This window comes from Scyliorhinus canicula, chromosome 9 (assembly GCF_902713615.1).
Source record: "Scyliorhinus canicula chromosome 9, sScyCan1.1, whole genome shotgun sequence".
NCBI classification, from domain to species: domain Eukaryota; kingdom Metazoa; phylum Chordata; class Chondrichthyes; order Carcharhiniformes; family Scyliorhinidae; genus Scyliorhinus; species Scyliorhinus canicula.
Window position 1 is genome coordinate 165,942,792 of NC_052154.1, and position 14,588 is coordinate 165,957,379.

Below are 14,588 nucleotides of genomic sequence, written 5' to 3' on the forward strand. Positions count from 1 at the left end.
AGCATATTGAAAACTTAAATGTCATGAAATTAATGTGGAAGTGGATACTGGTGCAACAGTACAGTTAATACCTGTGACAATTTATCATTAAAAGCGGAAGAATCTGCCTTAAAACCATTAATTGTGATCCTAAGGACGTACACTGAAGAGGCTGTACCATTAAAACGATGCACTATGGTGGAAGTAGACGTAAATGGACAAATTACAAGGTTGCCTCTTCATGTTGTCCGTGGAAACATTCCTGCTCTATTTGGCAGAGCATGGTTGGCTAAGATTAAGCTTAACTGGAAAACAGTCAATCAGTTAGTGGATTCAAAGAGCAACTTGCAAGAACTTCTGAAGAAGTATGATACGGTGTTCAAAGATTCAGTGGGCTCTATTACTGGAGTCGAGGTACACCTAAAAATCAAGCCAAACAGCACACCCAAATGTCTCAAAGCTGGAACCATACCATATGCGATCAGACTTATTTTGAAGAAGAATTAGAAAGACTAGTATGAACAGGAGTCATTGAAACTGTTGCTACAAGTGACTGGGCAACATCAATAGCTCCTGTATTAAAACAGGATGGCTCCGTGAGAATTTGTGGAGATTTAAAAGATAGTATGAACCCAGTACTGAACACAGATCATTATCTATTGCTGCTTATTAAAGACTTGTTTGCTGGACTTTCTGGAGGACATAAATTAGTAAAATTGATCTGTCACAGGCATACCTGCAGATGAATGCGGCTGCCGATCACAGCCACTATTCACCATCGTAACGCACGAAGGTCTGTTTCGTTACAGAAGACTTCTTTCTCGAATAACATCTGAGCCTGCTCTTTTTCAAAGGTCCGTGGATCAAATGGGGTACAATGTTATTTAGATAATAATAATCTTTATTGTCACAAGTAGGCTTACATTGATACTACAATGAAGTTACTCTGAAAAGCCCCTAGTCGCCACATTCTGGCGCCTGTTTGGGTACTCAGAGGGAGAATTCAGAGTGTCCAAATTACCTAACAAGCCCGTCTTTCGGGACTTGTGGGAGGAAATTGTAGACACGAGGAGAACATGCAGACTCCGCACAGACAGTGACCCAAGGCGGGAATAGGAGAATACATTCCTGCTGGTTAGGCATCATATGATGTGTAGTGATGTCAGCAGAGTGTTTGCATGGTCTTTGGGAAGATCACCACCTTGACTGCATGAGTAACACCCTTAATAAACCTCTCATTGAGTTTCATAAGAATCCAGAGCATGGATTGCCTTGTGGCAGCAAAATAATATAACATAGCTGATGCGCAGTAATGCAGCATTCCCTCAGCACTGCACTGCAATGTCAGGTTAGATATGTCCAGGTTCTGGAGTGGAACTTGAACTCACAACATTCTGATCAGTGGTGGCGATGCGATCTTCTAAACCAAACTGATTGAGACCAGCCAAGATTCTATTTTGGAGCTATTGACTGACTCTTACCTCTGCTGAAACTACATAAAAAATAGTTCAAATAATCTCCAACAAAGATAATACTCTGCCTCCGTTTGGGCTGCGTGCTAGCAACATACTTGTGATGGTGACCAAAAAGAAAATGCTGGAAAATCTCAGCAGGCCTGGCAGCATCTGTAGGGAGAGAAAAGAGCTGATGGTTTGAGTCCAGATGACCCTTTGTCAAAGCTAAAGACAGAGAAAGTGGGAAATATTTATTCTGTGGAGTGAGGATGAAAGATATGTCATAGCCACAGAAACCCAGGGAAACGGGGTGCTAATGGCCACAGAAAGCAAGGGGAAAGAGTGCTAATGACAGTCCCCAGAGCGAACAAAAGGTGTGAAAGGCCAAACAGCAGAGAAACTAACATCAGAGAATAAACTGCGACAGATGTAGATGTGGGGGTAGGGGAAGGGGGAAGCAAAGGGGAGAAAGGGTGACGAAAGGTGGATAAAATGGGGGGGGGGGGGGGGGGATGAATATATATAAAGAAAGACAGGAGAGAAAGAAATGGTAAAAAAAGAGTTAAAATGAAATGGGATGAAAATAAATGGGTCGAGGTGGGGTAGAGCTAATCATCTGAGGTTGTTGAATTCTATGTTGAGACCAGAAGGCTGTAGTGTCTCTAACCGAAGATAAGATGTTGTTCCTCCAATTTGCGTTGAGCTTCACTGGAACATTATAACAGGCCAAGAACAGACATGTGGGCATGGGAGCAGGGTCTTGTGATGGTAAGCTATTTGTCTTGTAAATGTAGAGTATACTGCTGGTTTGGGTCATTGTAGGGGCAACTTGTAAAGTTGTCAGTTAACAAATTAATGACAGAAGCAATAATTTATATTTATATAGCACTTTTAACATAATTAAACATCCCAAGGAGTGTTACCAAACAGAGCCACACGAGGAGATGTTAGGGGCAAAGAACAAACACTTTTACATAGAGGCAGGGGTTCAATGAGCATCTTAAAGGAAAAGGCAGATGGAGAGGCAGAGAAATGTCAGGAGGGAATTCCAGAACCTAGGGTCTGGGCAGCTGAAGGCACAGCCATCAGTGTCATAATATACACACCAGTATATCATGGTGCAGACACACTGATTGACACACAGCAAGACCAATCAACACACACAACACCACAGCCAATCACCAGTTAGAGCACACTCACTATAAAGACAGAGAGCACTAGTTTTCCCGCTCATTCGGGATGCAGCCTCTCAGAAGGACAGAGCTCACAGCTTGCAGCGCAGATCTTCACCATGTGCTGAGAGTATAGACTGGTTAGGATAGGCATAGGTCTTCAGTTTAATCTAACATAGTGTCGACCCACAGTGAAAGTATGTTCAACAGTTCCTAGCTTAATAAAATAGTGTTGTACTATTTCAAGTGTTGGTAGCCTGTATGTGTTACTGCTGAGGTAAACGCAGTCTCCACAGATCCAGAGTACCCAACACATCAGTCAGTGGTGGAGCGATTTAAGAACAGAAATGCTCAGAAATAGAGGAGTCCCGTGGGGGCCGTAAGGCCACAGAAGGTTACAGGAATGGAGAGGGATGGGGTGATGGACGATTTGCAAACAAGGATGAGAATTCAAAAATTGAGGCGTTGCTTAACCAGGGGTCAATGCAGGTCAGCAAACACAAGCATGATGGGTAAATGAAACTTGGCGCTAGTCAAGAAACAGGCCGCATGATGTATCGTGAGTTTGATACCTAATGAAAAGAACTGAACTGTATAAATGTGTGCTGAATTCCCTGTAACTACTTCTATTTTCACATTTCAAATATCTAGGAGCTTTTCCAGGCAAGTTATTTTTGCGTTGAAAGACAGAATTGCAGTAAGGTGCAGCATAATGAATGATATGCCAAATGCTTGTTAAAGTATTGTTAAGAGGGAGCACTACCAGAAAATATACCTTTTGCCTTTCTCTTGAAAACTGAGCTGTGGTGAACATTAATATTCCTTCCTCTTCAGCAAAAATGTTTGAATGTTGAATTATATTTTCTTGTCCCTGTGGCCAATGTTGCAGGAGTGGAACAGACATCATGTGCAGGAAATGTTGGCTCAGACTTACGTGGCTGTGCCACTCGAACATTGAGTGTAATCTTACCAGTGAACCTTTCAGATCAATCTAAAATGGTGTTACCAAAATGAGTTGCAGCTTCATTTAAATCTCAAAATACAATTAAAGCATTTTTTTTCCATCTAATTTCGAATGGTTTTCACATCTGGAGTAGGCCTAAAGGAAGCCCTATGGAACTCTGAGGCTTTTAAGCATTTTAACAATTCCCGCCTTTATTAAAATTCTCTTGAAAACCATTATTTTTATCCGAGGTCTCTTTAAACCTTGCAGCACATGCCATTTGCCTGACAGCTAAAATGGCTGAATATTCTGTCAATTCAAATTCTAATTGAAGCCCTCACAAACAGAAGGAAGTGAAAAAAATGGGAATATGGAAAAGGAGCTGTTAAAATGCAAATTTCCATCACGTTCAGGGGATAATGTTGCAAAATATGTGAAGAAATCCATTGCGGTTGGCAAGTCCTATCAAATATAATGATAGGGGTTGAGGTTCACGGCTGAAAGGATCCAAAATGAAAGAATGCATTCGCAGAAAGATAGCAATAGGTGTCAGAACCAGACTGTGCTCCCCCACCCCCCTCACATGCTGCCATCAAAGATACCTGTAGAACCCAACCGTGCGAAAACAACACAGGGAATGGTTTCTGCAGCTTCTAGGTCAGCTGGTAGCCAGTTAAGGATTTGTGTAATCATTTTGGTGGGAAGAACATAGAGAGAACGCATAAACTGCAGCGTACAACTCTAAATGAGGTGGAGGGATAGAGGGACCTGAGTGTATATGTGCATCAATCATTGAAGGTGGCAGCAGAGGTCCAGAGCGCAATTAATAAAAAATACAATGTCCTGGGCATTATTACTAGGGGTATAGAGTACAAGAGTGGGGAAGATAGGGGCTGGTTTAGCACAGTGGGCTAAACAACTGGCTTGTAATGCAGAACAAGGCCAGCAGCGCGTGTTCAATTTCCGTACCGGCCTCCCGGAACAGACGCCGGAATGTGGCAACTAGGGGTTTTTCGCAGTAACTTCATTGGAGCCAATTTGTGACAATAAGCGATTACTTTCATTAAGTTGTGTTGAATTTGGAAAAGTCACTAGTTCAGCCTCAGCTGGGTTACTGCATCCAGTTCTTGGCACCACACTTTAGAAAGGATATGAGGGCATGGGAGAGGGTGCAGAGGAGGTTCACAAGAATGATTCCAGGGATGAGGATCTTTAGTTATGAAGATAGATTGGAGAAGTTAGGGCTGCTTTCCTTTGAGGAAAGAAGGTTGAGAGGAGATTTGATAGAGGTGTTCAAAATCATGTGTGATCTGGACAGAGTAGATGGAGAGAAACTGTCCCTATTCATGAATCGAGAATGAGAGAGCGCAGATTTAAAGTCATTAGTAAACAAAGCAAAAGTGATGAGTGGAAACTTATTTATGCAGTGAGTGGTTAGGGTCTGGAATGCTCTGCCTGCGAGTGTGGTGGAGGTGAGTTCAACTGAAGAATTCAAAAAGGAGTTAGACTGTAATCTGAAAAGGAAGATTGCACATGGTTATGGGGCGAGGTTAGGAGAATGGTACTAGGTGAGTTGGTCATTCGGAGGGCCGATGCAGACACGATGGGCCAAATAGCCTCCTTCTGTGCCATATCAATTCTGTGATTCCGAAGCTGTGAAGTAAGGCTCGCCACATTTTCGCTCAAGTTCATTGCCTCCATCTTCTTCCAGGTTAACATAACGATGAATGCAGAATCAGCCAATGTGCTGTCCACATGTACATCAAAGTTACAGCAGGCCCTTTCATTTCCAATCCTACTTAATAGCAATATGACCTGGCTACTAAACATTGCTAACTTTTCATGTTTCAGCTCAAAACCCAAAGACAAACTCTTGACCATCTTAGAAGATTGTGAGCATCTTCACGCACTGCTGAAAATCACCCTGAGGTGCTGAGCTGAGATGTCAGTTTAGCCTGTGCTTAGTGCAAGGTGTCATCTTGGTAGAGTTTAAGCCTGCACCAGAAAAGCCACCCAGACACTATAAACAGCTGATTGCCCTTTACATGCCTGCCCGTGCTAATTAATGATGTTGCACGGCATTTTGGTGACTAGTACTTCAACTAACTTCCTCTGCCAACAGCGATCATCTGTTTTTGGGAAGTTGTGAAGAGGACCTCGAAAACACATTGGGAGACTCACTGTAGGATTCCTAGCCTTTGACCAGCCCTCATAGCCACAGTATTAACATGGCTAGTCCAGTTCAGTTTCTGATAAATGGTAACCCCCAGGATGTTGATTGTAGGGGATTCAGCAATGGTAATGCCATTGAATGTAAAGGAAAATGTTTAGATCCTCTTCTGTAGGATATGGTTATTGCCTGGCACTTGTGTGGTGCGACTGTCACTTGCCAATTGTCAGCCCAAGCCTAGTGTCTAGGCCTGGCTGCATTTGGACATGGACTGCTTCATTATCTGAGGAGTCGCAAATGGTGCTGAACATTGTGCAGTCATCCGCAGACATCCCCACTTCCGTCCTTATTGATGAAGCAGCTGAAAATGGTTGGGCCTAGGACACGACCCTGAAGAACTCCTGCAGTGAGGCCCTGGTGCTGAGATGATTGACCTCCAACCCCACAACCATCTTCTTTTGTGCCAGGTATGACTGCAACCAGCGGAGTTTCCCCCCTGATTTCCATTGACTCCACAGGACTATGTGGTGGTCACTTCTACCAATACTGTCATGGACAGATGCGTCTGCAGCAGACAGATTGCTGAGGATGAGGCCATATCCTCTGACTAAAGGAGCATACTTAAGTCCTATCGGTCAAAAGGCCTGCAGCATAAGTGGATTGGCCATGCTTAATTGCCCCTTGGTGTCCAGAAGGTTAGGTGGGGTTACGGGAATAGGGTGGAAACGTGGGCTTGTGATGATATGTGAACTGTCATCTATGTAAATAATATAATAACCAAACCGTATGTAAACATCAGTGGCTGTATGTATAGATTAGTATTCTAACATCCGACCACAGGTGGCGTGGTTACAGGAGAAGGTCACTGGAAGACATCCACATGTGGGAGATGTATTCTCCTGGACAGTATAGAGAGGTACAACCTAGACAGCAGGCGCAGACTGCAGTAACAGCTCCTGAGTCAACAGTAATTCATAATAGTTTTAAAATAACTTTTATAGTACACAATTCATTTTTTCCAATTAAGGGGCAATTTAGCGTCGCCAATCCACCTAACCTGCACATCTTTTGGGTTGTGGGAGCAAAAACCCATGCAAGCACGGGGAGAATGTGCCAGCTCCACACAGACAGTGACCCAGAGCCAGGATCAAAACTGGAACCTCGGCGCCGTGAGGCAGCAATGGTAACCACTGTGCCACCATGCTGCCTCCATTAATGGTAGTTAATCATAGTTGTTTGTATTTAGCTGTCACACCCACCTGTAATCTTAGTAGACATCATATGAAACAGTTGTGTTCATTTACTAAGCCGTAAGTTCTCTGATCACTTCAACTACAAAGACCTCGCCATCCGTGCATACAGAGAACATTACAGGGCCTAGGCAGGGTGTTCTTTCAGAGGGTCAGTGCAGACTCGATGGGCCAAATTGCCTCCTTCTGCACTGTGGTGATTCTATGATTCTAGGTTATGTTTAAGAGCTCAGTCTGAAGTTATCCAACTGAATGAAAGTTCACAGAATTAGAAGGGGTATTGTATATCGTTAGTAAGCTGCACAGCAAAATAAAATGCTGGGCCCATTTGGTTTAACTGTCCGGTCTTGTTATGAAAGTTTATGAAATGTAATTGTAGTAATCTATTTCCTGTTGTCATTGGCACTGACCAGGTATGAGCACAGGTATCTGGTTACAGGCAAACAAAAGTGAAATAGATTGGTTGGAAAACCATAATACTGCAGTACTAACAAGCAAGGTAAGAATGGCGGATCCAAACATTGCACTGACTTCCTCTAGTATTAAGAAGGTTGCACTTCCACATATCTTTCAGCATGCCTTCCACAACCCACCTCAATCTTCACAAATTGCGGATATATGTTGGTCGATATCAAAATGTAGCTTTGCTTTGTCAGATTATCTGGCAAAAAAAAAACATTCCTACATATCCACAGAAATCCAATGCAGGCAGATTTTCTCTCAAAGCTACAACTTGGAAGCAATATGCTGCGCTGAGTGTCAAGTGGTACATACGAAAAACTTCATTTCCCACAGCTGTTTACATAATATACCATTCCAGCTGAAGTATGTGTTTGCTGGATTTTGAATTCAGATGCCATTATTTCAGGAAGATCTTTAATTCAATTGGAGGCAGGTGACATGCACAAGAATATCAAGAAGAATACAAGAATATCAATATGTCTGATTCAGATTAAATTCTGACTAAGATATCCGTGACAGTTTCCCTCCAAATAATGTATGCCATTAACTCCACAGGCTGGAAATCTATTGCTCAGCAATACCAATTGTCCGGAGATTGTTTGAGCAATCCCTTGACATCCTTATTTTAATGCAGTATTTTGGGATGTGGAAATATGGAAGGTATAGTATTTGGCTGATTAAAATACTTTTTACTACTGCTTGATACTGTTTTATCACTGATTCTTGTTTCTGGTAAATATTTACATCCATTGTGTTTTTCAATTCACACACGTGTGTTTGGGCATTAAAACATTGTTCAATAATCTAGAAAATTCTAAAATCCAGAAATGATTTGCTCCCAACCATTCTGGACTGGAGAAGGCACAGTGTATGCACAGATAAGGATTAATCCGTGACAACGAACATTGAGCGAACACATGCCTCGGCTCCATGAATAGTGAATACTAACAATGTTAAATGTTCGTTCCCGATGACCATAATCTACGTTCACCTGCGTCATTCCATCAACGATAAACCTTCTTACAAGCCTCCCTCACGAATGAATAAATTGACGACATGTTGCCAAAGATATAATATAATCTTTATTAGTGTCACAAGTAGGCTTACATTAACACTGTGATGAAGTTACTGTGAAAATCCCCGAGTCGCCACACTCCAGTGCTTGTTCGGGTACACTGAGGGAGAATTCAGAATGCCCAATTCACTTAACAAGCACATCTTTTGGGATTTGTGGGAGGAAACCGTAGCACCCGGAGGAAACCCACACAGACACGGGGTGAATGTCCAGACTCCGCACAGACAGCGACCCAAGCCGAGAATCGAACCTGAGACCCTGGAGCTGTGCAGCAACTATGGTAACCACTGTGCTACCGTGGCACCCTTGGAATATCTGATTTTAAACCACGGTACTTCCAGTGGGTTTAAATTTCTACAGTACAATGATGTTGTGAAGTATGTATTTCTGCCCTTTTGTTAGTCTAGGTATCAGTAATTGTGTAATATAATTGCAGTAATAAACTCACAATAAATGTTCTCTTGAGGTTAGTGTATAATGTCCACTGGAATGAATTAATTTGTTTTTGCTTCATTAATAGAATCTTTATTAGGGAGAAAGCTATCAAATCCTATTGACATACTGTGGGTGTAGAAACATATTGTTATAAGCATGATTGCTTGAAGATTGTTCCAATTAAATGATATTGAATTAATTTTTATAGACTAAATATAGAAACTGCAAAGATGGAAGCCCTGATGTATCTCAATGAGAACACCATCAATGCGGCAAAATACTAATTAAAATGCTAAAGTTTAATCCCACAAAGTATAACATTGTGTTACGTAATTGTGTGAAAAGCATGATCAAACAAGTCAGATCTTAAATTTAGGCATGATAGATAAACAATTATCTTATATAGGCAGTATTTTAAAATACTGAAGTACAAACATGAGTCTCCTATCGTGCAGCAAATTCAGTGAGTGTTTTGTATTGCAACGGACCTCAGTCATATAAGTTTGAAGGGGATGTATCACAATGGAAGTATTGGAAAAAAGTTATTTCAAAGTTCTGTAACATAATATTCAATAGAGAATTTAATTCTGGAATTATTCTTAAAAATGAGCATTATGTACTTTTGAAACATGGGCTGTCGGAAGTTCTCGCAAGAAACAAGCGAAATCCAGCTTATTCCATCCAGGGCGGAATTCTACCAAACCCCGTGTTCAACGACAGGTAGAGTGGGAGAACATGGTGGGAGGGCCAGTTTTCGTTTCACGCCCTGTGTCGATTTACAGTGGGACCTTCCGCAGGTTCCCTGCCATGGCGGATCGGAAAATCCACTGGAGGGCAATGTGAACCTAATTTGCATCTCATTAGTGGAGGCAGATGAAAGCCTGAAAACAGCGCCCCCATGCCAGATTCTCTGCGATGTCAGCGGGAAAACATGCCGGCAACTTGACTAGATATGTCAGAACTGATCTGAGCAATGCCTGGTGCTGCCAGTTCAGGATGGAGGCTGACTGCCTCTTTGGAAGTGGGGGGAGAGAGGTGGTATCTGCAGGTGGGCCTTCCACATCAGGTGTCCTGGAGAGGCTCCATCTTCCAGCCTCAGAATGATCCAGGCGATCCATCTTCATTTTAAGGAGATCCACCTTTTGACCTTAGAATGCTCCTGAAGATTCATCTTCATTCTCAGGAGATCTATCTTTTGATCTGAGAATGTTCCTGGAGATTCAGCTCCATTTCAGGAGATCCATCTTTTTTCTTCAATGGTGGGTCAATGATGTTTGGTGCCTTTTCAAAATGGCACCTAGACGTGATGGTGGACTACATGCTATCCAGGTCTGCCCGCCACTGAATGTGGCGAGAAGCACACGGGTGCATAATTAATGAGGTTGGGGTCTAAAGATTTGGCATATTGTCCCACCGACTAGTGCAGTGGGTAGCACTCCACATCCTGCCCAGCCACGGCACATAGTCTCAAATTAGAAGAATTCTGCCCCTGGTTTGGATTTTTCAAAATGGTGTCCTATGGGCCTCTTCAATTTTCAACAGAAACATAACTTCGATTCCATCAAAATTGGTTGGTAAAACTCACTGGTTCGCAGTCACCTGAGTTCTTGTTCATAAATCACTTAGTGGGTCTGTGTTCAAGTAATAATGAGATACTTATATGACTTTTGTCCAGCAAAACTGGTGGAGAAAACTATTTCGAGTGAGACTCTTTTAACGAAAAATAAATACTTGGTATTAAGAAAATTGCTTGTTGTAGGCTACATATTTGTCAACTGCAATTGCCCTATATTTGATTTTGCAGTGTCTGATGGTGAAGGAAGAAAATATTATTTATCTTCTCAAATAAAGGTTTGTGCACAGTCTGTTGCTGTGTAGGGAAGGGCTGCAACCTTGCTTCAATTGAACTTGATTGATTGAGGTGAAGTGAGTGTGAATACATTAGTCTCATCAACACCAAATATTGATTAGCGATTTTTAATCTTGTGAAGAAATCAATCTAACAGTGAGTTCAGGATATAAGCCCTGCCAACAGCAAAGGAGAACTCATTATAATTTTGAGAAAGTTGAAGCTGACAACATTATAATGGTCAATCACCTGTTGGATAAAACAATCCTTCTTGGTAAAGTACCCTATGCTGGTTCCATTCACATGTAGAGATTTGACTATTAATAAAAAATGACAAAGGTGCCAATGGGGAGATGTTGGTGTAGTGGTAATGGAACAGTACTCCAGGGGCCCAGGCTAATGTTCTGGGGTCACGGGTTCAAATCCCACCATAGTGGAATTTTAACTCAATTAATAAAATCTGGAATAGGAAGCTAGTCTCAGTGGTGGTGACCATGGAATTTCAAACGGATTGTTGTAAAAACCCATCAGATTCACTCATGTTCCTTAAGGAAGGAAATCTGTCATCCTTACCTGGTCTGGCCTACGCCTACATGTGACTCCAGATCCACAGTGAATGTGATTGACACTTAACAGCCCTAATGAGTGCACCCAATGTGTGCAGGACACCTCCCAAGGGACATAAAGCCCTTCCTCCCCACTAACCACTCGCGGCCGAACCACTCCCTCGCAGCTGCCCATTTCAACCATTTTAAGACATGGGTAATGCAATGTTCAGGTCGATTGGCTCAATTGCCTGTTAATTATTTGTTTAAAAATGGTGGGTGAGCTACCAATTTTGGCACCTGTCCACCTCCCCTATTATGAGGATCGGATCTGGGGGGGGCGCAGGAAGGCGTTGGGCTAGCCACCTGTCATATAATTTATGACCCCCCCCCACCCCTGCCGAATACACTGTGGGGGCTGAGACTGGGGCTGCAACGGCGCCGGTGGGGGGTTGGGTGGGTATAAAATGCATCCCCTGCTTTTTCCTTTCACCTTGGGGCCCAGACGTGAATTCCAGAATCTGTTTTTTAAATAACTTTAGAGCACTCAATTATTTCTTTTTCCAATTAAGGGGCAATTTAGTGTGGCCAATCCACCTAACCTGCACATCTTTGCGTCGTGGGGGTGAAACCCACGCAGACATGGGGAGAATGTGCAAACTCCACACGATCAGTGACCCAGAGCCGGGATTCGAACCCGGGTCCTCAGCGTGCAGTCCCAGTGCTAACCATTGTGCCACATGCCGCTCCCAGAATCATTAGATGATAGACTTTCCTCATTGATGGTTGTAGATGTCCAGTTCAGATAGTGAACCCTAATTAGTGTTAAATTGACAGTCACAAGGATAGATCATTTGGAAAAGTGGATGTCTCTTATGAAGACAGGATCAAATTTGAGTTTGTGTTGGGGGAATCTTTATTTCAATTGACCAATGCAATATCTGACCAAAGATATTTCCTCCTCAGTTTGATCATTGTTTTTCTTGCTGATCACACGTACACAAATTGAACGCACCTAGGTTTGACACATCTGGCAATTTCTGATATACAGCAGGACCCACAATACTAATATATCCCTGCTGACTTCAAAATGGCTGTTTTTGATCTGCTTGAACAATATGATTTATAAGTCATTTCCACTTCACTGTGGGATAAAAATCTCCAGCTGTTACCATCAGACATATGAAAATATTCACTCATCATAGCACTCCTAAAAAAAAACACTGTTGCTGGTCATATTCAAGGTCACTTTAAAAACTGTACATCAGACATCTTAAGCATTATTTTATTGACTGACTGCTCTCAGAACAGGGGTACTTGCCCCGCTTATAGAATATAGGGTGATTGTCCAAATGGGCATTTCTCTACTTTCTCCAGTTGCAAACAGGAATATTTGTAATGATTCATTTTGCAGGTTGCTCTGTATGAATTGCTCACTAAACTCCCAATTTCCCAAGCTCAAGCCCAAAAGCAGGCATGGGCTCGGGATCGTGACCCCCGAGGTTTCACGTCCAATTTGCATCAGGTCAGGTTTCCAAAGTTTAATGCCTCAACACAGAATAAGGCCTTGCCAATCGCACAAGCAGGCCTCATTTAAATATTTTAACCACAGCAATGACGTGCGTGCCTTCAACAGCATAAAATGTTCCAAGGTATTTCACAGGAGCGTTATGAAAATTTCATGTTGAGCAATGTCAGATGATATTAGGACAGATAACTAAAAACGTAGGGTGGAATTTGACTGAAAACAGACTTGTTTCTCCAGGCTGATTATCCATCCAGATCTTCCCACACTTGACCATTTTTTAGAAGGGGACATGTTTTGTGCCATCATTGTGAAGGGCGAGGCCTGAAGACATTGGCAAGCCCGATTTCATAAAGTTCGGGGCAACCCAATCTCAAATTGAAGATAAAGATTCTCCACCCCCCCCCCCCCCCCGAAGGACAATGGGACCCCCACCATCAATGATCGCCGGCATCAACCCCCCCCCCCCCCCCCTCAAGGATTGCTGGATTGCTGTCATCAATTCCCTGCCAAAGATCGTTGGCATCGGGGCCCTCCCAAATGGTTTCCCTATAGGTCCTGCACCTGGCCCTCCACCTTCAGGCCCTGCCCCCTTGGCACTGGTTGGCACTACCATGGTGCCAGGGGTAGTGCAGGGTATTGTCCTGTCTTATCCCTGACCACAGTCCGAGAGAAATGGAAGAACAGATATGTAGGCAAATTTCAGAAAAGTGTAAAAATAATCGGGTGGTGATAGTGGGGGATTGCAACTTCCCCAATATTAACTAGGGTAGTCATACTGTGAAAGATTTAGAGGAAGCGGAATTCTTAAAATACATCCAGGAGAACTTTTAAAGTCTGTACGTAGAAGGAGCTACAAGAGAGGAGGTGGTTCTGGAATTGGTTTTCGGGTAACAAAGCGGCGCAAGTGGTTGAAGTATCAGTGGGGGAGCATTTTGCAGACAGTGATCATAATTCAGTTAGATTCAAGATTGTTATAGAAAAGAACACGGATGGGCCTGAAATCAAAGTGCTAAACTGGGGAAGTAGGTTTATTAAAAAAGTATTTTTAATGCCATTTTCCAGTTTTAACAGTGTAACATATAATGCATCTGATATTTACACAATATGACTTTTCATATTTACAAATTTTACACACTTTCCTTCCATCTGCCCTCTATCCCTCCTTGCTTTCCTCCCCCTCTCCCCCCGTTGATAGTCTGGCTCTTTCCTGGCACCACCTTTCGCCCTGGGTGTCGTATTGCGGTACTGCCCTCCTTTCTTTGCGGTTCCTGTTGTTGTCTTTGTGGGTTCAATTGGGGGGGGGGTGCTCCCTGCCCTCTCCCCTCCTCCCTTTTGCCCTGTGTCTCTTCCTGCTACACCCTGCAGTTCTCTCCTAGCCTTCCTTCCTCTCCCCCCTCTGCTCCTCTCCATTATGTGTGCTCTTGTCTGCTCCCCCCCCCTTTTTTTCCTAGTCGCTATTGCCTTTGAACAGGTCTTGGAACAGGCTGATGCGTAGCCCCCATGCTCCGTGGAAGCCCTTGTTCGATCCTTGGATGGCGTACTTGATCTTCTCCAAGTGGAGAAATTCCGACAGGTCTGCTAGCCATTCTGCAGCTGTAGGTGGTGCTGCTGATCGCCAGCCAAGCCGGATTCTCTGGTGTGTGATTACGGAAGACAATTGACAATTTCCTTGTTGAAAATTTCTCAGTTAGTTCATTTATTAATGCTGGGTAGGACTTGGCTGAGT